Source organism: Oculina patagonica, chromosome 5 (genome assembly GCF_052425735.1).
Source record: "Oculina patagonica isolate OP01 chromosome 5, crgOcupat, whole genome shotgun sequence".
NCBI lineage: Eukaryota > Metazoa > Cnidaria > Anthozoa > Scleractinia > Oculinidae > Oculina > Oculina patagonica.
This window is the reverse complement of record NC_135762.1, coordinates 4735336-4761897: the sequence shown is the minus strand read 5'-3', so window position 1 is coordinate 4761897 and position 26562 is coordinate 4735336.

Genomic DNA, 26562 nt, shown 5'->3' with positions numbered 1-26562 from the left:
TGAAAATGTTGGGTTTTGTGCGATTTGGCGAAAACGCGCTTACTGAGCGTTCAAGATACTTTAAAACGTTGATATCTTCCATTTTAAGCGTTTCATAAGTATGACAATTTGCAAGAACGTTACAATTAATTAAATAGCCGTAGATAACGTATTTTTAAAGAAAGGCTTTGTAGAGTAAGTAGTTTAGATTTGAGAGTTCATGCAGTGCCCACGCGACTCAACAGCCATTGAGCCGTATTCACCGACACGTTTCACAACTTGCCAATTGTGCGAAGCTCAATCACGTTGGCAGACAGAATACACTTTACGCCTAGTTATTGCATGTGTGTTATATTCAGGGCTTGTTTACCGTGCATGTGCGCTCGGTGATCTTTCGAGCAAATATCAGACAAATATATTCTTGTGGGCCTCCAGTCAATAAGTGGATAGTCTGTGTCAGATATGAAAAATTATCAACTGATAAACAAATGCGCAAATGAATATGAAATTGTAATTTCCTCCGGGCGTATAGTTGACCAAGAATGAGCGACTTGGAGAATTTTATTATTCGCAAAATCACATTTTTGAAACACTTTTTGAAACATTTTCATGGTCAATGAAACGATGTTAATTTCCTATAAACACGGTGGAAATATTCAGGAGTAAAATCAATCATTTTATACCGGTCGGGATAATCAAATTTTAAAAGGATTCGGAATCTTAAGCGGTAGCTTATGTTTTTAGGCGACTTATTAATTTATAAACGACCCATTTGCTAGCAACGTACGATTGTAAGCTATAAAATTAACATAAAAAAGACAAATTGCGGAAGTATTTGTTGATTGCTGTTCCGATAAAGGTACCCTAGAAAGCTACAATTCACGCACATTAAATATATTTAATTTTTGACGTGTGACGTATTCTAATTAATCTATAATCTGTAATTCAGTAATTAATTAATACTCGAGAATAAAGCTTGTACAGTTCCTTGCTGCCTAACTGCCACGAAAAACTATCCACTGTCTTAATTTTAAGCTCTTATCTATCATGATAACAGACAGTCTTGTCGGTGGATAATTTGCATATCACCTGGAAGCCATTAATAACTTATATTAAGAGATCTAGATCTGAGTGGATTTGCACTCATTATATTTACCGACCGGAGAAGGTCACTTATACTATCAGTTTCATATCGAGAGAAACTGAACTGTCTCGCCATAAAGTTTTGGTTTAGCACATCCAACTCAAAAAATCTTGCTTCAAGGAAAGCGAGATATTTAATTGGGGAGGACTGAGATGACAAGACAGCAGATAAAGAAAAGGTTAGCGCCTTTTTATTGAATTAAGGCTTATAAGTTCTATAACTGTGTGCGGGTTTCCATTTTTTGTGACCTGTATTATTACCGTTTAACGCCGGTAAATGTTATTTAGTTTGCTGATTTCGAATGTGAGTTTAAACGAGAATTGATGCAAAATCTCTGAAAAGAAAAGCAGCCTTCACTCGACAAACTATAAAGTTGGTGTGTGTGAACGACACAACAACAGTTGGCAAACAAGTTAGCAAACTGTTGGCGACAAATAGAGACAAAGTCTATTTTGTCGCCAACAGTTCGTAACTTGTTTGACGTTGTTGCGTCGTTCACACACACCAACTTGAGTTTGCCAACAGGAGCTGGCCACTAGCTTGTCGTGTAAAGGCCGCTTTAGGAAATTTGTGTCAGCAGAGAAATCCATATAACCTACTTAGGGAAGGAACATCTGTCAGGGCAAGAACGTTAATTGCGTGACAGTAGCAGTCAGTACGACTTCTTTGTCTATAAATTAGTCACTGATCCCGATATAATCACAATACAAAATAAGCAAAATAAACAAAGCCGATGAGTGTGCCCGATCTATTTACTGAATGGCAAACAGTGATCCTAAGTTAAAGACATCTGGATATTTACCTCCACTTCGGTGAATAATTAGGGACCTAACGAAACCAGGATGGCGACTGCAACGAAAACTTCGCCAAAGAAAAGGTTTAATGAGCACAACAATAGCTCTTCACAGCACGTGCGTTATCCATCTCGGTACATTTCTTAGTCGTCATCTGCAAAACGACGACGTGAAATGACCAAATTCTGCGTAGTCTGGGGAACATGAACCACGCCGGCGAATTTTTCATGTTTCTAGTTTGAATTTAATGATGCGCTTACCATTCTGCTAGAGATCAGTTCTGTCATCACGAACGCATGCGCACTAAATAAATTAGAATAGTTGCGACATTCTAAAGTAAAATAAAATTCATTTTTAAATCGACGTTGTCGTCAATGGTTTCGTAAGGTCTCTAATAAAAAGTGGTGAGTAGATTTCCAAATTTCAGGCCAATCCTGAATTTGGCCTTCCAAAGAATCACAGCGCATGGCAAAGCAGGCCTAGGCGATACCAGTCATCACCTGACGTAGTTTTGTAGTTAAATTTGTTAAAGCTCGACTCAAATTAAACGGGGCTTGAAGTGATGCCAGCTTGTGCCAGCCAGCAAGAAAATGGCGCGAGCAGTTGAATGATCTTCAGTTCTGATTGGTTGTCTTCGTTAGTTTCTCCTTTCTGATTGGCCCAATATGTTTTAGCCCGCTGAATGATTGGTCCAATATATTTTAGCCCGCTGAATTGGTCAAATATATTTTAGCCTGCTGAATTCTGCATTTTACCTCGCTAAAAACGCCACAATGCCCGATGTAATTATTATAATGGAGAAGGTAAAACGTCTTTGTCACCCGGTCAGTCTGGACATGTCTTACGTCCAATTCATGAGGTAAGTTTACAGATTATGTAAGGTAAAATAGTTGTAAGCAAATTGTATTTTTGTCATTCGTCCCGCCACGAGACGCCTTAAAGTCTCTTCTTCTATTTCAAAATAATATCTGTGAGAGCTTGAAAGCTGTTTAGGTATACATTTGCTGGTGTTTGCTTGTTTGATTGATTGTTTGTTTTGCATGAAGTAATATACTATTTGAAGGAAGTTTTTAAACGGGGAAATTTATCCTATTTATCTGGTCTTGGAACCTGGTATAGGTATAGAGCGACTGACTCTAGGGTAGCTACTCCTGTTTTGAATGTTTTAAAGCAGTTAGTAAAAAAGAATAATCGACAGAAAGGTTAAGCCTGCGTAGAAGTCCGGGTTTTTTTCCGAGAACTTGTAACACGCTTTTGAAACAAACGAATCCAGTTAAACTCGGAAAGAAAGGTAAAAATGTTTTACCAAATAGCGAGCTTTAATTTTATTAATATAATCGATTTCAATAAATGTCCACGGACTTCTACCATTTTAGTAAACCAGAGCTAACGTGAACCTTTTAGTCGCATATTTCAAAATGCAAATTGGGTCGGCAAATTGTAGCGTTTATATTAGCTTTAGGACTTCAAAGGCGCCAACCAGGGGGGGGGGGGGGGGGGGAAGAAACGAGGTCTGGGACCGAGTAGCGATGCTCTCACAACTTGCAAAGCGATCAATTCACGATCTAGTCAGCGGTTTTTGGAGGATGATGCAACAGGCAATCTTTGCCCGCGAAATGGAAGCTGCTATGCCGTGGAATCACTTATTATAAAGGGGTTCAATTCTCTTAACTAAAAATCTAAAAGCAGCGTGTTTATCCGAAAATTTCGTCATCGTCGTGTAGTTTTAAGAACGCAGAATTTTGTGATGCCGTGCTACTTTTCAGTGCTAAAATGCAAATGTTTGTACCACGATTTTCAACTGGCCCACATGGGGATTGTAAATGAAGTAAAACAAAGAAAGACCAAGTCAACAAACATCCTCGAAACAATAGAGCAAGAACAATAGCTCCGACCAGCGCGGGAATATTCGATTGCCACGTTTTCATTACCATTTCCGTGATGGTTTTATTTCATAACAAACACCACATATTGACACCAAGAACCTTTCCGGAGATATTCGCTGCTTTAAAGACAAAACTTAGAAAGTCTTTTTTATTACTACATATATAAAAAAATCGAACTCTCTCACTGGTCCCATGTTGTTATTGTTTTGACAAGTTCACAAAGAAAGGAGCTGCTTATGCGCCTTAGAGACATCCGCTGACTACCGCCCCGATGATTGCTTTGCAAGTTGTGAGAGCATCGCTCAGATTTCATATAAGAGAATGTATGGGAAGTTGCTTTCCCCCCCCTGGCGCCAACCTTTGGTGTCAGTCCTGTCAAGTGGATATATTGGCCTCAGTTTTCCGTCACCATAAATGCTCCGCGCTAGTAGTACTTCTTAAGTTCTAACACTTAACACTCTCAGGTGTCAAAGCTTAAAAGAAAATAGTTATTTTAAAACTAAATTTTAACATATAATTATCAAGATGTTTGTGGCTTTGTGTTTTTAATGATAAGATTACCAACGTATTTTCAGTCTCTTCTATTGTTTCATAAATCATATTTTGCATGTTATTTGTAGCCAAGCTATCTGCACTGAAAAAATAATCAACAACGACGAAACAAAGAAGCTGTGAACGAATACAATTAGAATTGAATACAATTTGTCGAAGTGACAGATTAGTTGCTTAGGATCATGACCCCACTGGGACACAACAAAAGACCACGCTTACTGATATCGATAAAATACTGAAAATCGGACCTCGTTCAGCCCAGCATTCTTCCGACTCGAGGAGTAAGACTTTGTTTAATGACTGTGTCCGAGCTCAACGTTTTTGACGATAAACTGATCAAACTTTCCTTCTTTTATCGCAGAACGTCTTTTGATGCGAGATTGCAATAAAGGCTGGGAGAATCAGATTCATTCAAAAGGTACGTACAAAACTTTAAAACCTCACATTCCGGCTTGCATTAAAAAGAACAGTTTTACTCGAACAGAATGGTGCATAAAGCTGAGCTAAACAGTAGAAAGTTCACTGTTGCTGATCAGTGCTGATCATAGTAAATACGTTAGCTAAATACATGCTTCAAGACTCGCGACAAGTTACTGTTTATCAGTTGCTCTATCGAAAAAGAATCCGATTCCATTCGGCCGATAACGTGGCTGTCTCGAACGGTTGACTAGTTGGAGCCAAACCACTTTATTACTAAATAAAAAAATTATTTTTTTTTTTTGCATGACACTTGTCTTGGGTCGTCAAAATATCCACTGGCAGTAGTTTGTCTAATGGTGCATGACGCGTGTTACATAAATTTCGAAAAGGAATCGGAGTGTATAATTTAAAAACACCCTGCCACCTGGCTTGATGAAAATCGAGACAGGAAACGCAGGGGTCTAAACGCATTTTTATTCTCAAACGTGCATCACTAATGGTCCTAATGTTTAGTCACAAAGGCTTACACGTTTATTAGCAGAATTGAAATGCTTGACTGTCCAGGCTTAACGAGGTACACTATTTAATTATAAGTACGCTCTTTAATTTCTTGTTGTTTTCTAGCTTGTTTTGTGCAGCACGTGCAGAAGCACTAAAATGAGTCTGACGGTGTTTCACGAGTGATAGCGGTTATAAATTTGTCAAAATTTTATCTGTCAGCCGAAAAATGATGCGGTTTTTAAACGGATAGATGATTTCCCTGAGATTAACAAACTTTGCTAATAGCTGGGAATTGAATTGGGCTTCGCCAATTATACGCTAATTTGATTTTTAAGTAGTGAACATTTTCAACATTTCCAATACATGCAGGTAAAAAAAGGTTTGGAGTTCCAATATGGAACTCGCAGGGTTTTCAAGTCGCCTGTCACTGCATGGGCCGGCTAACTGAACCTGAAAACGGTATTTCATAAAAGTAAAATACGGTACTCTGGTTAGTTTGTTACATCTGAATCATAGTTGACGTATTTTAATATATCCAGCTTTTTGAACAGTAACCGTGTGATCATATCAAACGAGTACTTTTACGTGGTGCTGTTCAGTTATTGCATGTCCTGCACTAAAAAATTCTACCTTTGAAGTCAGCTGTGGATGCATGAAACCTAGTGTTGTGTCACGGTGAAACTCACCCTTTACGATTCAAATATTTGAAAACATATCGGAACTAGGAAAATTATGCTTTTAAAATAAACTTTAAGATGTCATCTGTTGATTTAGCCTTGACCTTGTGCAAGTTTTAATTGTGATATTTAGTATATTAACTCTCTAAGATAGCAATTTCCGATCGTTATTATCTTACTAAAGCTTAGCTCCGCTCTTAGCTAAGAATTGCAAACTAAGCGTTATTCCTCCAGAAAATGTATAATTCCAATATGTTCTGTTGTTTATCATGTTGAAATTTAGCGCAAGTATAATTTATAAGTGTTCGTTAATAGAATCGAGTTCAGAATCATTAACAGAATCGTAAATCATAACATAAAAGGAATTTCTCTTCAGTCTTAAGAACTGTACCTGTTGTATTTAGTTCAGTAATTTAATCTTTGTTGTAAAACGCGAAATAAGCACATTCGCAAGTGGCACTATTATTTACCTTTATCTTAGGCAATATATATATCCTGAAACTTATTTTGAACGGAAAAATAAAGTGTTAAGCAATTTCCTTCACAGAGATCGATGTTGATTAACTAGATGAAAATTGTTTATTTTGTTGAAATTCTTATTTGAACTTGTAGTTCACTTGTCGTTAATTGCCACACTGTAAAGCATATATAAGAAGCCTTGTACTGTACAACATTGGAATTACCTTTGAATTACCTCGAATTACCTTCGAATTACCTCAAGCTACCTACGAGATACGAGTTACCTACAGCTGTCAAGAGTTGTTTAGTCCAGACCTAGTTGTTTAGTCCAGACCTACCTAGCTTTCTCCCCCGTACAAGCCGTACAAGCCGTCCATTAAACAGCGCCCCAGCTGGTTATTCGTTCCCGTGCATTTAGTGCACTTCAGAGCCAAAAACCTATCGTTACAGTTGACTATTCAAATGAAAGCCATTGAGCACTACTTTCATGTAGTACTGTCTATTGTGCTGCACAAAGTGGTTCTAACTTTTAAGTCTGAAACCCTAGTGTTGACCATTCAAATGAAAGCTATTGAGCAGAACTTTCATAGAGTAGTGTGTATTATGCTGAACAAGTGTGTGAGGCCATGATCAAACAGGGTCGGTCAGGGGGGTAAGCGGTATACCAGTATACCTGAAAAGCATGTACCCGGTATACCCAAAATTTCCCCTCAAAATCATGCAAAATACCAAAATTTGGAATAACAGAGTATACTTTATACCCAAAAAGGCCCAATTTGAGGTAAAAATACAGTATACCCAGTTTAAAATGTCCCTGTATACCGTATACCTAAAACCCCTGACCGACCCTGATCAAAGACTGAAAAGCAATGCAGGTTTATTGAGCAGTGTTTTCATGCAGTTATATTTATTATGCTATTCAAGTTAAGGAAGTCTTAACTCAGTTTTAAGGAAGTCTTAACTTTAAAATGCAAGCTATTGGGCAGTAATTTCATGTGCTGCCTTTTGTTATGTTCTACAGGGTGTTTCGAATTTGCTGAATCTTTGATGAAACCCTAGTGTGTTAACATTGAAAATGAAGGCTTTCGAAAAGTACTGTCATGTGGTACTGTTTATTATGCTGTACAAGGTGGATCTAACTTTGTACTGAAGTTAGTGGTTAAAACCCCACGGCATGTTAGCATTAATTTTTAATAAAATGTATTTCAGTAACAACATTACTTTCACGTGGTGTTAAGGAGTCCTAATCAGTTTTTAAGTTGAGAGTGAATACCATTTTCTTTAAACGAAAGCTGTTGAACAGAAGTTTTGCATTTGTCGTCATGCTACAGATGATTTTTCACAAGGCTTCCAATTTGGCAAAAAGAAATTTAATGTACTATCATTAATATTAATTCAATTTCGAACTTGGCATTTCCGGGACTTTAAGACCGATTATTAAGGTAATTAAAATTAGTTAAAGCATCCTGTAGACGGCATGATAAAATCCTACAACAGCCTGTTATGTTTCATGCACTCGCCGCTTAGACACCTTCCCAGCGCCTGAGAAAAGACGCTTTTAATTTCTCGCGCGGTAGGTGAAACAAGAACAGTATAGCTCACCCTGAAGGCAAGTATTTAAAATTTTATCAAGTTGTTTATTTATAGCCAGTTTTTGAATAGTTTCACGTTTCAGGCGAAATTGATTCGACTGATAAACATAAGCCCCATATCGCGCGCGCTGGTATTTATTGATCGATTTCGTCCAAGCAGCAGTTCCACACTGCGTGGTTAAGACGTCTACTAAGGTCAGTCACAGTTTTAAAATCTTAAACACCACGTTAGGATCGACATCAACCATATCATCACATGGTAGGATGGAATCAAACTTCATTATTGCTTGAACCAGCTTGATACACATCACCTCAGTGATTTCAACTTAAGCCTCAGAAGGTAAGTTTTCCTGTGGCCATAATTTCTTTTTCAAACGAAGGACTGCGTTTAGAACAAGATGATCAGTACGAACTGCGTGAGACCGTCAGTTCAACTTTACAGAGGTCAGTTGAGCTTATAACAGTCCCATTCGATATTCCAAACTTGTCTATGCCATGTGCCTTGCTTTTTTGGCGGGTTTAAATACGTTTATAGCTTCGTGCCATACATTTCATAATCCTGTAATGCCCAATGTTTTAACCGGCTTCCTCTAATTAAATATTGAACGAATAGGAAATTCTTGTCGTGCATCACAAAGTAGCTCAAAGTCCTGTTCATGTGTCAGCTTGAGTCGTTTGGAATACAGTAGCTTACTATACGGTCTGTATAAAAATCGAATCGATGTCAGATCTGAACCGTTAAAGCATAACAGCGAATGCAGCCATGCAGCAGCAAAATATTTCTCGTTCCGATTGTATTTATAATCCGACCCTTTTTTTTTTCTTTCAGTTATGTTAAAAGCATTGAATAGCTTACGATAACTTAAGCTACCGGTAAGCAACTCCTTTCTTAACAAATGTTTAAAGTACATAGGTCGCCAACACGGCCTTCGAGATAAACTGGCTTCATTTTCTTGCACACTATTAAGAGTGACAAGTATTAAAGAGGCTATTTGCGGTCTTACAAATTGACTGTAATTTTTCATTTTTATTTGTTAAAAAAAATTCTTGTGACTAGCCTAAAACCAAAAATGACGCGACCTTTCACCAAATTACGTTATTTTTATCCATTTGGTAAAACTTCGTATAACTTGCACGAGTGCTTACAAATCCATTACAGCACTGGGTCGGTGTTGATGTAAACAATAATTATATAAGTGTGTGCTAAAGATTCTTATTAAGCTTTTAAGTCTTGCTGGACTAAACCAATTCAAGCTAATTCTGGGCGACTTTTTATAGTTTTTTTTAGCAAACCGACTACATACTTTTGAATATATCGTATTTCCTTCATAAACTGCTAAGATATGGGATTTTGTCAGTCTGTGCTTAGAGATAATTCAACGATGTCTCTTTAATTATGTCTGAAGTCGCCGCTAAACACTGTTTTTACAAAGCAGGACTTATAAAACAAAGATAACGTGCCTACAAATTATTAGCAAGAACACTAAGGCATTCCGATGGCCGGAATTAACGTCATACTAAGTAAAACAAAAATAAATCTTATGCCTTGGAGCTATTCCCCGATTGTGGTTGCTAATTAGCGCATAAAAGACTTTGTAATGATTTTATTTTTTAATCAACTTCGCACTGACAGATAACTGTTTCAGAGGGACAGAGAGGTCGAGTTTTACATTTTTATTCTATAACACCATAATCGTATTAATTTTCTTGGAGCATAACCTCCGTTATTGAAGTTTTTGGCCAACTGGACTGGATTTCGGGACTGGACTCTGGACTAAATTTAGTAAGAAATTAATAAGAATTTTTTTTTTCAATTATCTTGGATTTTGAAATTTCTTAACGTTTTTTTGAGAAAAAGTTAGAGAATATAAGGATGAACACATCTTAAAAATTTTCATCGCGCTTTGAAAATATGGTTGCTTTAGAAACGTCAACGTCACAACAAACAAGCAAAGAGTCACGAAGTTTGAGCACTATTGGTTGAATGCTGTACAATCCAGGGAAAGACTCGAGCACGCCCGTTTACTGGTATAGAAAGTTTAGTATTTTAAAATTCATTAGTTAAACATTATTTCGTTGGACAAAATGTAATTGATATTAAAGAAATTATAAAGTCAGGCCCGTAGGCAGGGGGATGTTATGGGTGCGTGCGCATCCCCCCCCCCCCCCCCCGAGCCTTGGAAGTCCGCTCATTGTAAAAAAAAAACAAGAAGCTTGAGAAGCTTAAGAAGCTTAAAATCGGGCGCTTAATAATTAGCTATTTGTTTTGACTTGAAAGGCAAGGTACAGTACAGTAAAAATCACTGGAAAAACAGCTACTTAAACCTATTCAGGCCGGGGGGGGGGGGGGCTTTTGTGGCCCGCGCTGACTTTGGACGCTTATAACTTTTTCAAGATTCAACCAAACGCTGCCAAACTTTGCGCGTTTATCTATAATTTATCTCGCAATAATTTGGTAGGATTACAGTCAAACCGGATGTTCTTTTGATGGGAACTTTGCAATGCTGCGGCGCAATGTTCCAATATTGATTGACAGTTTGCTCGTCGCAACTTGCAACTTTCAATTTAAATTTGCCTGAGCAAGTTGGAAACATAATAATTCCTCCATTGTATCAAAGAAGGATGAAATAATTGTCCTAAGATCGACTGCTTATCAACAGACTGTGATAAATTAGCGACAGGCATAGTTGAAATCGCCAAACTTGAAATTGCGCTTAAAAATTCAAATTTGCTCCGCAAGTTACGGCTTACGTTTGTAATTTAGAAGCGTAATTCCTAACTTAGCAATGTAAGCTAAGCCTGTCGCTTATTTCTCGCATTCTGTTGATGAACAGTCGAATAAGGGGAAATAATTTTCTGTTTCTTTGAAACAAAGGTGGTACAACCTCGTTTTATACGGCAAAATGAAAACCGGAATTTCAAGCAAATTTGAATTGAAAGTTGCAAGTTGCGACGAGCAAACTGTCAATCAACATTGGAACATTGCGCCGCAACATTGCAAAGTTCCCATCAAAAGAACATCCGGTTTGACTGTAGTTATTGTGCCAGTAACTTGTAACCATGGCAACGTCAATTTGACAGGCTTGTTTTCCCAAATTTGAATTGTTCGTGTTTCTATTTTAATAATGAAAATCTGGAATGTTTTCAAGATTGAATTATTACTTAATGACATAATGGTCTCAATTTATAAAAATATATTTCGCACAATACAAATAAACGATTGAACTAGACGTCTAGAAAATATAAATTTGTAACACTTAGCAAAGTGCAGCCTTTTCGCAATACTTAACAAGTTCGCGTTTTATTAGTCCGCGTTTTACTAGTCCAGTCCAGTCCTCGAAATACAGTATCCCAAAACTCCCCGCCCTCTAAAGATAAGTCCTTGACGGTTCTTGTCGTTTTTCGGTGCCTATTCATCTTCGGCATCTTTCTCATCCACCTCTCGTTCTGTCCTGTGTCTGTCATCACACGAAAGAAAAGCTGATTCTCAAAAAATCTGCCACAAAAGGAAATTGACAAAAACAATATGAAAACCATATATCGAAAGTTTCTTATTCTAAAATTTTATCATACGTCTTAATTCAGAGCTACAAAGAAGTTTCTCCTTTTGAGTTATTGATACTGTTCTTACAGTACCTCTTTCCACTAGCGAAATTTTACAAAATTCCTTCGCGGCGAAAAGGTAGCGCAAATCCAGAACAGACTCCAATCGAGAGTGGGTTAATTCTAGATTACTATTAATTAACTATTACAACATTCATTTTTAAAATAGTTTCCCAAGCCGACTAAGCTAACTTAACGTCGAGTGTATCTTTCAGTACAAAACATGCCGTTATGACGCCGGAAATCCAGCTCACGCATACTATACCCCGTGACTCACGCAAACCTCCGACTTACGTGCTACTACAGTCATTCCTTTCTAAACATTTTTTTTGACCACCACCGTACCTTTCTACCCAAAAAAACTCATGAAACCGCCCGGTTTTAACCTGTTTTAACCTTTCAAAAATTAGAGCGTTCGAAACTAAATAAGATCCGTAATCACAAACAACATACAGCCGCTTACCAGCACTCTTTAAAACTCCTGAAACCCTTCAAAATCAGGCAAAATAAATCTTTGAAATAACCTTTATCAATGTTTCTTATTTTTTATTCAGTTCTATAAAATGCCTTTCGTACACTACTGTCAAACAAAAATTTCAATTTCCTCAAAGTTTCAAGACAAAAGAATAACAAATATTTCGTGCACAATGTAATTTGATTAAGCCAATATTATCACGTCTAAAAATACTTCAAGCAATTCAGTGAAAACCCGTTTTTTTTTCGTATCAACGAAAACCACTTTCGAATAATCAATACATGAAAATAACAATAAGATCAAAAGGAAGAAAGGAACCTTTCTAATTATTTGAAGACTTTCAAAGCCGTGATATTATGCATCCAATCCGCGATAAAATTTAATTACAACAAAATCCAAGTTCTCATTTTGAAGTCCATTTTTTTCAGTTGATACCTTTATCCAACTTGTGAAAAATTCCATTCAAGTTCCTATTAATACTGTACATTCCCAATGTTTTGCTCAGGTCTTCAGAAGCGTCTTACTAACCAAATCTAAAATAATTCCAAAACATGCTGTACAAACATTCTACTCTTTGTGACAAACGACTTGACGACCAATTGTTCAGAAATGAAAATCGACACAGTTCTTCCTAAATAAAAAAAATGTTTTACGGCGGAGTCAGGCTCAAAAAATATACCGCAAGATCACACCCCCATTCATAGTCAGAAACCAGCAAACCATCTAGTTTGCTAAAAAAAACACTGCGTGACATCAATGACGTTACCTTTTTCATTTACAAAAATAACTTTAACTTGTCAAAGTAAGTGCAATTTCACAATGGTGAATATCAGTACAGTATGGGGCCCAGTTCTCGGCCACTTTGTGTTTAACGCGTTTTTTCACACTCCAGTTGAATTAAAAGAAAAAGGTATTTCCTTCAAACGATAGACTGATTCATGTGCTTTAAGTATCTTGAGTTTGATCGTTCAATTCAATATAGAAAGCTCACACGTCGAGTTTACGCGGAGGTAGGTGAATTTGCATTCCCGAAAAATTTGTTTGTTTACGGCTCCTTAAAATTCATGGATGTAGTTAAATTCGTATTTTATCCAAAAGCCCCCACCATACGAGCTAATTTTTGGCATGTGAAACGTAGAATAATTCAGCTTTCTGCTTTAGTTAACTTTTCGTTGAACCGTTGTATTTTTTGGTCTTAATTTACTTCGAAATTTTTTCTTGCGACGTTTGCGTATTTGCCAGTTCTCGGCCACCCTGCTCGCTATCACAGCTTAGCGCTTGGTTTTTAATATAATTTCATCTGCTGCTGCCAGAATGAAAGAAATAAATGTTTTAAAAATAAAGTTCAATCTTATCTCTAAGTTTTGAGCTGACTCTTGTCTTGTCTATTATTTCTACAACACCTAAATCTTTCAAGACCTTTTCACTGCAAAATAAACCATCTAAATGCACGGGTCACACAATGCGGTTTTGCCAGAACCTGCACATAGGCAACTAGGCGCGTTAAAGGTCAAATGCAACGAAATTGGAAATTTTTTCTTTTGTCCGCAAACCTGTCGTTTATGAAGGTACTAATGGTAATTAACTCTCAGAAATGGTTTTTGTACAAATTGTGGCTGATTGTGGCGCTTAGGAGATGAAAATCCGACGATTTCCGAAGACTTCACGAAAACGAACCAAAAATGGCCGCGCGTGGAATGGAATCGAATAGAAGTATTTGTGACGTCAGGTGTGGCGAGCAGTTTTCACGTGTTTTGAGCGATCCTTGCAAATCCTTGGGTTTGTTCGATGGATTTCCAGAGTTTCTAGAACAGCCGTTAGTTGAAACCGATGAAGACTTTGATTCAAGCCTTCGAAAAGTCTAAATACAGCCATATAAGTTCGAACTAACGGCATCTGGCAAGGAATAAATCAATATCTCGAGTGATTAATTCCGACTCTGCGAGTGAACAAGATGGCGTTAAAATCCGGCAACATCTACATGCACCAACAACGAAGGAATATGGCCAGATATATTGGTGAGCCTAAAAAATATAATGGAAACGCCTTTCAAAGAATTTTAAATAAATAAATAGTTGAATCTTAAGTTGAAGTATTGTCTTGCTTTTGTTCAAAAGGATTGCAATGTGGAATTATTTGTACACTGTTTGTGGCAATTTGCCCGAGCTGAGTGTGTGTTCTCTGAAATAACACAGCTTGAAGAATCAATAAAACCTTAAGAAGATTTAAACTCATTCCCCTCAGCCAAATAACTTATTTTTAAAGAATGACATTAAATACCGTGACTGTGTGGCCTTTTAGCTTCAATCAGAATTATGCCTGGTATTAATATTTTTCTTTATTTGCCGAATTATTAACCTAGGTGATTATTTTATCCTTTAACTAATTCATCTATGTAAATCTGGCCCTTATATTTTTTAGTTGATTTTACTGATAATTCTCTGAAAAGGGAATTGTCTTAAGTAGATGAGGTGAAGGTTGAAGATAACAATTTTCAACAGTTATTTATGGCAACTTGCATTTCTTAAGACCCAGGTTATAAGATCTAACTTGTGTGCTGGCACAGGACCTGACACTGGGACATATAGCAGGGAACAATTTGCACCTAGTTTTGTGTTTCAATATCATTGCTTACACATCCTTGTATGTACAATCATGAGATTTTGTCAATGCTGCATTATTATAAAAAATGCTGGGAAGCAGGGATGCCGCAGTGGTGAGAGTCTATGCCTCCCACCAATTGGCCCGAGTTCGATTCCCTGATTTGGCATCATATGTGGGTCGAGTTTGTTGTTTGTTCTCGGCCTTGCTCTGAGGGTTCTTCTCTGGGTTCTCCAGTTTTTCCCCTTCACAAAAATCAACACTTCCAAATTCCATTTCGATTAGGAATACACTGCCCCACAAGCTTCTAGCTTTAATCCTCTCCATGTCTAAATAAAGGTTTGAACAGTATTTATTTATTTTTATATAAAGTTGTTCATGCATTTTGTCATTTTATGTCAGCTTCTTTGTTTTGTACATTTATTGGTACTAATAACGGGTAATATGTTCTTTTGTTATGGTTGGATGGGGTCGGACATCAATGCATAGCCCCTTTGTCAACATCCATCTTTGGACATGGTAAACATGTACAAACAACACAGATCCAAATCAAGCAATCACAGCCCACTAGCATGACCTTCCGATTTTGTGCCCTGGCTCATTTCCATGAAACAAACACCAGTATCGGTCACTTAAAACAGCACATTTTAAGGCAATGTCGAAAGACAATGTTAAAAAATGGATGCAGAAAGTTCACTGAATGCATGTACATGTGTAAGAAGCTGATAACAGTTTCCAGTACTTTCCAGCCTATTACTATGATGGGCCAGTACTAATTATTTGTCAGTTAATGCTGCAATTATTTTATCAAACGAATGTACCATCTTTGCATTGTGGTCATTTTTAGTTTGTCACTGGTAACCATAGCAACAGTAAAATCTGTCAAAAATTACCCTTAATGTTTACTTTAAGTGCTTATAGCTCAAAAACGAGCTAAATGATAAGCAGCTGGATGACAATTATCAAACTAAGTGCAGCCAGTGATTTTCCAAGACCCCCAAAGGAGGCATTATAGCCTCTGCATGCACTGCTTGTAATTTTAATATCACCTTATCTCAGACCAAGGGATGAATACAAACAGCATGAATACAAACAGTAGGTGCTTCAAAAAACTATTTCCAAGTTTACAAAGAAATTGATAAACTTAAAAATATTCAATTTCAGAATGGCAATAGTACTCTTTCGCCTCGAGGAAAGGGGGGAGGGGGGAGTACTCTTTATATTTTTGAGTAGGGGTGTGCTGCTGGGACTCTGTAACCGTACCCTATCCCAGACCATTTTCAGCTTATTTTGCTGTATGCTATCCGGCATAGTATGCTAGACTATACACTGAAAATCCCCACCCTACCCCAAACTATTGTATCACTATTCCATTTTAAACTCATCTGCTTGAAAAAAACACAGCAGCACACATGTATGCATTTTCCTATCAAGCTCATATATGGGAGTATTAGGCTTGCTTTCAAGTCGAGCTCACAGAGTGCTAAGCCCGAGAGCTCGAGAGTGGAGTGCAAGAGCTCCGCACCCGGTTCGCACCGGGGTCTACTACCACCAAACAGGAAACGAGAAGCGAACAACTTTTGGAAAGTCTATGGGAGTATGGGAGTACCCCCAGCAAGTGGGGTGGGGGGTCTTGGGCACCTAAAATACCCATATAAATTTTGAAAGGGAGTATGCCTAAAGCTGTTACTGAGGAATTTGTAAAAGGTCAACAGATTTGGGGCAGACAAAATTATGAAGAGTTAATTTCAGAAATAAATTGTCATGACACACCTACAATCTGGTTGTAGATTCTCCTGAGCCAGTAGTTCGATCATGACAAAAGTGCTAGACAAAAAAAGTTAGCTGATCTGGTCGAGTTTATGCCTTAGATTTCTCATAAATAGCTTGAACTAAAACTAAATTACCATTCAGTTGCACATTCCAATTTATTGGCCACAATGAAGCCTGATTTGCAGCTTATAATGAGTGCTATGCAATGCAACAGTCATTGTACTGGACTGAAATGGGGTTAATGCAAATCTGAACAATAAATGAATCAGGTAAATTGGCCTTTACAAGTGAACAAACTCATCACATACATGTAGTTTACATGAAAAATATAAACCTTTTCTTGGGCACCAACAATGTTCAGTCGGGGGTATTTTCGTTGTTATATTTAGCATTCATAATAATTTCAAATATAAACAAACATTGAAACGAGTGTTTCATTGTACACAATATTGTAAATTAAAAGCATTATTTTCCTTCAATGACTGCATGTATGATTTAGCTTTTTAGACGTTCGAAGCAATACAGTTAAAGTTAAAAGAAACATAAACATTTTTTTGTAACTTTATAGTAAATTCATGCAAAAGTTCCTTCCTGTAATAAAAAATATATTTTTAATACCAGCCTCGCGATTCACAATATTTCACGCAAACAGTAAAGTTATAGTTTTGGTAGAAGTTTATGAAGCGACTAGGGTCAGGTTAAGAAAGTAGTGTCTGAATCTAAGTTCAATATAATACAAGAAAGTACAACTTTGGGGTTCTCAGACAATGGGTAAAGTTTATTAGCGACTTTACCTTCGAATTCTGCATTTCGTCGCAAACGATTTCGCATTAGTCCTGGATTAACGGCTTTCTTTCCAAGTTGGTAATAAGAGGAGAAGCGCCAGGTCTCAATCGAAGTTCCTAGGGCTGGAACTCGGACCGAGGGGAAAGTTTCTGCTGGAAGCTTTCTGAGAAAAACATGTCGGATGATACTATGTTTTGCTGAGCAAGGCTAGCGTGCATTTGGCATAAACATCCTCTCTTTTTCGTCGATTTCAACCATTCCTTGCATCGCTCTTCGTCTTTAAGAAGATATTTCGAATGGTCATCCAGCTTTATCGGGATTTTAAATGCCAAAACGTGCAGCAGACCTGGTAGAGCCAACAGCACTTTGCAGCATCTTCGCGTCGAAGCTCGCCACATGTGACGTCACAAAATCCATTTCCGACAATTTTCCGAAGCTTTTCCGAACCGTTCCGTTTGTGAAGCGAAGATAAAGGGCTATCTTTAACGCCGAATATCTCAGCGACGTTTTAACCAAATCGTTTAAAACTTCAGATTATGATTATTCACAGTATTTCCTTTCATTTAAAGTCAAAATGAGTCTTAAGAGCAAGTTTGTAGAAGAATCGAACAAAAATTGTTTTTTGCGGCAATTCTTAAAATACAGGGATTTCGCTCATCTTCTGCATGAAGGTAGTCCTTATTAAAACTAAAAACGTTATGTTGTTTTTTCTTCAAATAGTTTTATTTTTCTGAGAAAAACGAAATTTTCGATTTGACATCTAGACTCGTCTAGACTCGATTGAGAGGGTACAAATTGGGTTGAAAATTGACCATTTTCAATCGATTCGTATGTCAAAACCATCACGCGCAGAAAAAAATAAATACAACCGGTCTATTGCATGACTCTTCCTTGTCCAAATAAGCATAGTTTCAAGAGTTTTGGTTTAATCTAATTATTTTACGGTAAACAAAAACCAGACTATTCTCACGCGAAATGAAAGTCGGTCGGTCAAAAGAATCGTCATTTTCACTATGTGCCTTATCTCAGAATTCCTTGAGATAAATATATTTCAACTGTAGAAGGATGATACTTTCAAAATATTTAAAGTTTTGTCTGGGTAAATGATTAAGCACTTGTCAAAAAATTATTCAAAATCGTACAAAAACGACACAAATAACGCAAGCTTTCGAATGCGTGACCAAAAGTATTACCACCGTATTTGTTCTTTAAATCAATTTAGTCGCAACACTAGCAATACCAAGGCATAATTCATAATAAATATGTTCACCTTTGCTTGATTATGATATCCTGTCCCATGCAATACGTTTTTTCCTGTCATTTCCTCAATGGCTGCCCGTTCAGTTCGCATGCCGTTTGTCGAATCCGTCTGCGACTGGTGAATTTGAAGCAACCACCGATACGAGTTTAACCAAATATGTATCGTCATGATTAACAAGCCCTTTTTGTGTTACTTGATTAAATCATATTTCAGGTTATAGCCGGCAAAGCGTTTTCGATAAGCCACTTTGCAGTGCCTGTTGGCCCCGTTATTATTCCAAGTGAAGTATAAATTTGCATACTTTCGAGACAAGCGTGACAGTTTTTTATACTTAGGGGGTGGGGTGAGGAAGGGTCTTAAATTTTTAGATGAATCAAATGTTTGAAAACGTTTGGGGATGAATTGTCACAAACTAATACCGTATTTTACATGGGGATGTAAAAGAATTTCACAACGTCAAACCTGACCCCACGGGAACAAGGATACCAGTTTTCTGGAATATGACATTTGATATTTCTCTTCCTACATCTCTATCTCCTTTAGAAGTCTTCCCTTTACTGTGATAAGCAATCTCGTGAGGAACTTTGCATGTACTGGAACTTTTTCGCCATCCAATTCCAAGCTCGGATCGATGAAAGGGACAGATAGTAAAATCGCGTCGATCATACGAGCAAGGACTGCCAACTATCGTTTTAAAAGAACAAGAAACTTCTATGAGACACCAAGTGCAGCGAGAACATGTGGAGTTTCCAACAGTTCACCAGACAACTGAAGGAAAAAGCACTTTACGGGGACTGTGTTGTGCCGGTTGCTCCACAAATGGTTCGTGAGAAAAAAGAAATCATTCAAACATCTATAATCGAGTTTAGTAAATTAAATTAGTCTCGTCTCCTAAAAGTAAACAACGTGAATTCTCGCACACACAAGGTCAATTATTTTACTTTGTTGTTTTGGAGAATAACGAAGTACATAACTGAATTATATGGTTTTTATAGAAGGAGCAACCAGCAATTAGTAGATTATAGACTACCACCAAACCGGAAACGAGAAGCAAACGACTTTTAGAAAGTCTAACTTTAATAGATTACAACACTTTTTCCTGACAGCGGCTTTTTGTCAATACTTTTACGGTTTTTCTCTCTTTGATTTTGAGCGTAAGCAGAACTTATAAGTTAATCACGTAGCAAATACGAGTTTGTGACAATTCATCCCCAAACGTTTTCAAACCATTGATTCATCTAAAAATTTAAGACCCTTCCTAACCCCACCCCCTAAGTATAAAAAACTGTCACGCTTGTCTCGAAAGTATGCAAATTTATACTTCACTTGGAATAATAACGGGGCCAACAGGCACTGCAAAGTGGCTTATCGAAAACGCTTTGCCGGCTATAACCTGAAATATGGCTTAATCAAGTAACACAAAAAGGGCTTGTTAATCATGACGATACATATTTGGTTAAACTCGTATCGGTGGTTGCTTCAAATTCACCAGTCGCAGACGGATTCGACAAGCGGCATGCGAACTGAACGGGAAGCCATTGAGGAAATGACAGGAAAAAACGTATTGCATGGGACAGGATATCATAATCAAGCAAAGGTGAACATATTTATTATGATTTATGCCTTGGTATTGCTAGTGTTGCGACTAAATTGATTTAAAGAACAAATACGGTGGTAATACTTTTAGTCACGCATTCGAAAGCTTGCGTGATTTGTGTCGTTTTTGTACGATTTTGAATAATTTTTTGACAAGTGCTTAATCATTTACCCAGACAAAACTTTAAATATTTTGAAAGTATCATCCTTCTACAGTTGAAATATATTTATCTCAAGGAATTCTGAGATAAGGCACATAGTGAAAATGACGATTCTTTTGACCGACCGACTTTCATTTCGCGTGAGAATAGTCTGGTTTTGTTTACCGTAAAATAATTAGATTAAACCAAAACTCTTGAAACTATGCTTATTTGGACAAGGAAGAGTCATGCAATAGACCGGTTGTATTTATTTTTTTCTGCGCGTGATGGTTTTGACATACGAATCGATTTAAAATGGTCAATTTTCAACCCAATTTGTACCCTCTCAATCGAGTCTAGACGAGTCTAGATGTCAAATCGAAAATTTCGTTTTTCTCAGAAAAATAAAACTATTTGAAGAAAAAAACAACATAACGTTTTTAGTTTTAATAAGGACTACCTTCATGCAAAGGATAAGCGAACAATTTTTCATAGCATTACCGGACGTTGTCGGATTCTTCTACAAATCTCCTCTTAAATAAAATTTGATCAAATTTCGTTGCATTTGACCTTTAAAATCCTTCTTTTCTAAAGTAAAACAAAGCCTCATAAAAATAATTTGGGATCGATATAACATAAATGGGTTTACAGGGTGATTTTATGACTGTGAAAATTAATTGAGCATTTTTTTTACAGATAATTACGCACAAGCTTTTTAGTGGCCGAGAACTGGGCCAAGGTGGCCGAGAACTGGGCCCACAAATGGAGCTTTTATTTTTATTATTGCTCGGGCAAATTAATTTTTGACCGGTCGATAGCTTTACACCAAAAAGCTGAATAATGTAGCTAGCTCTGGGAGAAATTTCAAGTTCCTGCGGTTCTTCTGAGGTAAGAAATACAAGTTTACGTCAAAAGTGGCGGAGAACTGGGCCCCATACTGTACTTTGCCCCGTAAGCTTTTTTCTCTGTCCTTCCGCCGAAGCAAAAAAACACAACCTGATTACACATTAACCCAAAAGTCGACCAAGTGTGCCTGCAACGATTTCCTGTCAAAACTAAAATGAAAACCATTGCGGTATGCGTCACCCGTAGCGGTTTTGTAGCAACCCCAAGCTATCCCCGTCTTTTTGGCCGCGCCAGGAGACTACGCTCTAGGACGACCAAAGGGTAAACTATAAATCGGCCACGCCCGATTAAATATATTAAAATAAATAAATAAATAAAGGGAAATGGTATTTCTGTAATTCGAACATTGACATTTAATATGGTCCTTTGGGTTGAAGGTCCACCATTTGTAGATTCGTGTAGTATATTTTGGACCAAGGTTTTCAAGGTTCTGTTTCAAAAAATAGGATTTAAATTTAAAAATGCACCAAAATTATTGTCGTTGCTACCTTCACTTTAACCTGCCTTTTTCCCTAACAAACTGTCTTCAAAACGCACGAAACGCTTTCTTAGATAATCTATTTTTTCTAAATTTCCTGGGGGAGGACACCCCAAGACCCCGCTACGTTATCGCGCCGGAGGCGCTCATACGCACCCCCATGTAAAATCGTGGTTACGGGCCTGTAAACGCATTCATATTCCTCTAAAAGAGCAGATTTAGCCAATTCAAAGGAAACTGTTTGGTGGAATAAAATTGATTGTGTCTCGACAGCTGTGTTCCTGACAAATTTTTCATTAAATTTAAGTCACACTTGTCACATGGAAAAGTTGGAAATTACCAAACAAGCACATTACTCTAGTTTAATTTACGTTTAAACCTTAAAATTTTCAGTAGTGAAGTAAAATAGCGAGTTTGAATAGTGTTCGTACTCTGACCAAGGAATCGCACTTGAGTACTAGTTGCTTCAGTTGGCACGATACCAGTCGTAACAGCACGTTCTGAAGTAATGAAATTCTCCCCGTCAGTCACCTAAATCATACTTGAAAGGTAGGGGTGATTAGATGATTTAGATTGCGCCCACGACAAACTTCTAGTTGCTTCAGTTGGCGCGATACCAGTCGTAACAGCACGTTCTAAATAATGAAATTCTGCTCTCAGTCATCTATATACTTGAAAGGTAGGGATGATTTCGATTGCGCGCACAAAAAACGTTTGCAAAATATATCTTTGGTCGCACAACAACCATTCTTAAAGGTTCTATGTCACGTGGATTTCGCAGATTTTTAATCTAAACTACTCTGAAATTAGTGGTATGCAACTAATAAACATTAAAAAAAACATTATCTTTGAACATCTAATGGAATAAATAACTTTAATTTGCGGGTAGAAATCATGCTACGGCTAAAAATATCGATCAGTATTTCAAAGACGCGCGGAAACAACTTAAAAACGTTTGCCAAACTTTTTCAAATTGCAATCCGTTTACATCCGCAGCCAAAGATGCTAACAGTTATCAGTTACAGTGCTCTAATATAGCAATTTTTGATAAAAAGGGACTAATATTTTTAGGTTTCCTGCGACACAAGTATAAATTCTGGCGGTTCAAAAATCAGTTAAAATCCGCGACATAATCCCCCTTAAATTTAAACGTTAGCACAATATATGCATTTTCCTCAATCCTTTTTTTTGCTTTATTCACAAATATTATGCAAATTCTCCAGTACATACATGTGCCGTTTAATTTCTAGCTTAGTCTTCAGTGCTTCGGAAACTTCTTACTCGTTACTGTGGCATACTTTTTATGCGTGTTCCAGCTAGATATCGTAAATAAAGAAAAATTAGTCTTAATTATCTTTGGACTTGTCATTTTAAAAAGAGTATCGATCAAGAGCTAGAGCTGTCCTTTTTTTGTTACTGTTTTCGTTTTTCTAATATTCTTTTCTCTCTTCGACGACTTCGACAGAAGTTGGCATGTTCAAAAGCAACTAGATTTCTCTGGTACAGATGTTCGTTGCTTTTCCGCTGTGCTACAGGCAGCGATTGTTGTGATGTTTTCATGCGTTTTACTCAATTTCCTGCCATGCAGGGAACCTTCAAAGTGCAAAGAGTCATTGAAACGTACGTTTATAATTACTTACAACAGCGAGGCAATGGGCCCAAACATTACACGGCCAAAATATTATGTCTCCAACAGCATTAGACGCTGCCAAACCATTAACTGAAAACAAAGGGGGAGATTTTTAATGTTTTAGCATCTACATCTTCACATTGGGAAGAATTGGCAGAACCAAAAATTCAATACTGAAACATCTGCAAATAAGCCTCAGTTTTATTTAGCCAGGCGATTGGCAACTACTAACGTTGTTGTGTGTTCTCATTTTACCAATTTTATATAAGAATCGCGTTTCCTCTTAACCGGGCCGCCTCGATCAGGTTCAGGTAAATCTATTAAGCCTTATGTTTGCATATTCGGATGAGAAAAACAGTTTGCTAAGACAAAGAAAGGGAAATAGTATTCGTAATTAAGCAGCCAAAGCTCTGAATGATTTAGTCACAACACAAAACAATAAACAATCGTTTCCTTTACGTCCTTTCTTTTTGTGACCAAAATTAAGCTCCAAATCATATCCGGCTTCTGACAGTTGGAATCAGTTTTCATCCAAGTTGTCTGACTGATTCTTGACCAGTTATACTGGTTGAAGTCACAGTACTAAAGAAACTTGGCTGACACACGTTCTTGACAAGACTGTGATAGAAATTAAAATATTTTAGCTCTAACTTTTTTCTTACATTTCATGTTATCATATTTCATTAGATACATGTTTACACTATCATCGGCTGTGTATATATGTTTGCACAAGCTTTGTAATGTTTGCGTTTGACGTATGACATTTATCATTTTGCAGTTCATAAGTGGTAACACATGTCCTATTTCGTGCCTTTTCTCTCGGATAACTCAAGGTGATTTGGCTCGGAATCAAGGAGATCCGAACGTGTTCGGGAACATTACAGCTGAACCGAGAATATATGCGCAAATCGAGGCATTGCTGACATTGCACGCAAAGGAGGTAACCGATTAGTGCATTTTAGCTGTTTATCTTACTTTTTCTTACTTTTTATCTTGACGTTAAAACTCGTCGAATCACCCTGTTTCAAGCCGTTTCTTTACAACAGCCAAACGACCAACCCTTAGGAATCGGTGCAAACTTTATTCATCATACAGACTGGTCTTGGAAATTATTCTTTGGACTGAATAAAGTACTAGGTTAGGGTATCTAATTTCGTTAGTTAACCTACGAGCAAGGCGCTCTCAAAGAAACTCGCTCTTCCTTGTTGTTTACAGAATCAAACTTCTATACACACGTACCGAAGTGATTAATAAAGATATATGCAAATTTGTGTGTATTCATACTAACTTTTTCCTTATGAGTATAGTAATATTTTTCACATTGGCAATACCAAAACTATTCGTCTTTGCTACAAAATGTTTTCCTCAAAAATCATGCAGTTTGCGCCTCCGGTGCGGCTACTCATCTAAATCTGCTCAATCTTAACTCAGCTAACTGCACTTCAAAAGGGACTGACAATTTTTGTTCATGACTCCAGCTGTTTTGCCTAAAACGTATCGAAACAAACTGATACCCCCTAGAAAGCATATATCCGTATAAAAAGGCATGTTTTACAATCATGCATGAGGCCTTGACACTAGTGTATATATACCTGTATGATTTATCCGGAAACTGTCTTTTCTTCTAAATAAACACATGCCAGAATTGAGTTAAGTCTATCTTTCTGACAATGATTGTCTGTCACAGGTTAATTCTGTCCTTAAGGAACGTGACGGTTTACGCTTTTCTGGTTATTTAACATATTATCCTCACGCGTGCGGTTTGCTTCCAGACCCTTCATGATTAGCACACTTACGTTAGAATTGTTAATTTTTTAAAGGTTTGGAAAATGCCGCAAATTTGTTTTCAATTCCTGCTGAGAAAGAACGTGATAGCTAAACACCGACGTTAAACGAAAAATATTTTTAGTCACGTAAAAATCTTGGTGCAGTATAAAGCGGCATTAGACACTGATGTTGTGGACTGGCAGTTTCTTTGCAGTGAGCTTTGTGTCTCGATCATAAGCCAAATGTTCCGGCGTTAACTCGACAGGCCTCAATATTTCTTCTTTTTTTAGTCTATGTTAGACATTTCAGCCTGCGTCATTTCATTTAATGCTTTTTGTCGTTAACCTCAAGATAGCTGGCAAAGTAAGTTTATTATTTTTTTGTTCAGTTATAACAAAATCTGTTTACATTAACGAGAAACGGTCGAGGTCGGTAATATCAAAAGTGTAAGAACAGATTTAGAACGTACCCCAGGCTGAGGTTAATTTTGAAGTTACTCTATTTTCCATTTGAATGTAAAAACATGAATATGTTTCAGAATGGCATACTGTTATACCACCGTGTTTTCAATAGTGGAAAGAAATAGCATTTTCAGAACATACAGTATCCCGGTTTAAATTATCATATCAACAGCATGCGGCCTATGCACAACCTCCGCCTCCCCCCAAAAATATATGTTTAGAATAAACGCAATATTCTAATGAAAAGAACCTGTGGTTATAAAATTTTCATATGTTTGCTTCAAAGGCATGACTCATGATCACGCACACCGCACAAAATGTAAATATGAACAGGTATAGCGTGATGTTTGTCGAGGACTCAAGCCGCTTGTGTCGCAAAGCAGCGTGAAAACATCATAAAACGTTAACTGTAAAATTTACGAACAAAGCCTTACATATTCCTCTCAAAAGTTGTAGATAATCTGATAACAACCGTGATTACTTTAAACACTATGCGATTAAAAAGAGCGATCGATTATTCATTCAGTCAGGGCTTAAATAAATCTATATATCGAAATTTTGCAAATTAGCTTTAATTTGTAAACGTGTTTCATATTTACGCAAAATTGTTCGTCTTGTTTTGTCTGTGCAATACAGCTATTGTGCGCCTATTGCTTTGTAATGAAATCAAAATTAACATGCGACTGGATTTTCTCACCGGTTGAAAAGTTTTCAGTAAACGATTGTACTTTCTTACTCGCTCGAATGACGAGAACGAGTATTGTTTGAGTTCTACAGGTGCCGAAACGAGAGCAAACAATTCTTATTTGAATTTTCTTCCAGATTGGGCGGAGTTAACCTTTTTGCTTTACTTTAGCTCGGCGCTAAATTCGTGAAGAACAAAGCAAAACGGTGATTCCCACTTTAATTTTTGCCCGTGTACAACAACTTATATTTAGCTTTGAGGCTTTTTTGAAAGTTCAAACCGAAAGGGCATAAAAACGATATCGCCTTTATAAATAAACCAATAAAATTGTTTCTATGAAATGAAAATGTGTTATTTGTTTTGACAGAATATAGCTACGACTTAAATTACATTTGT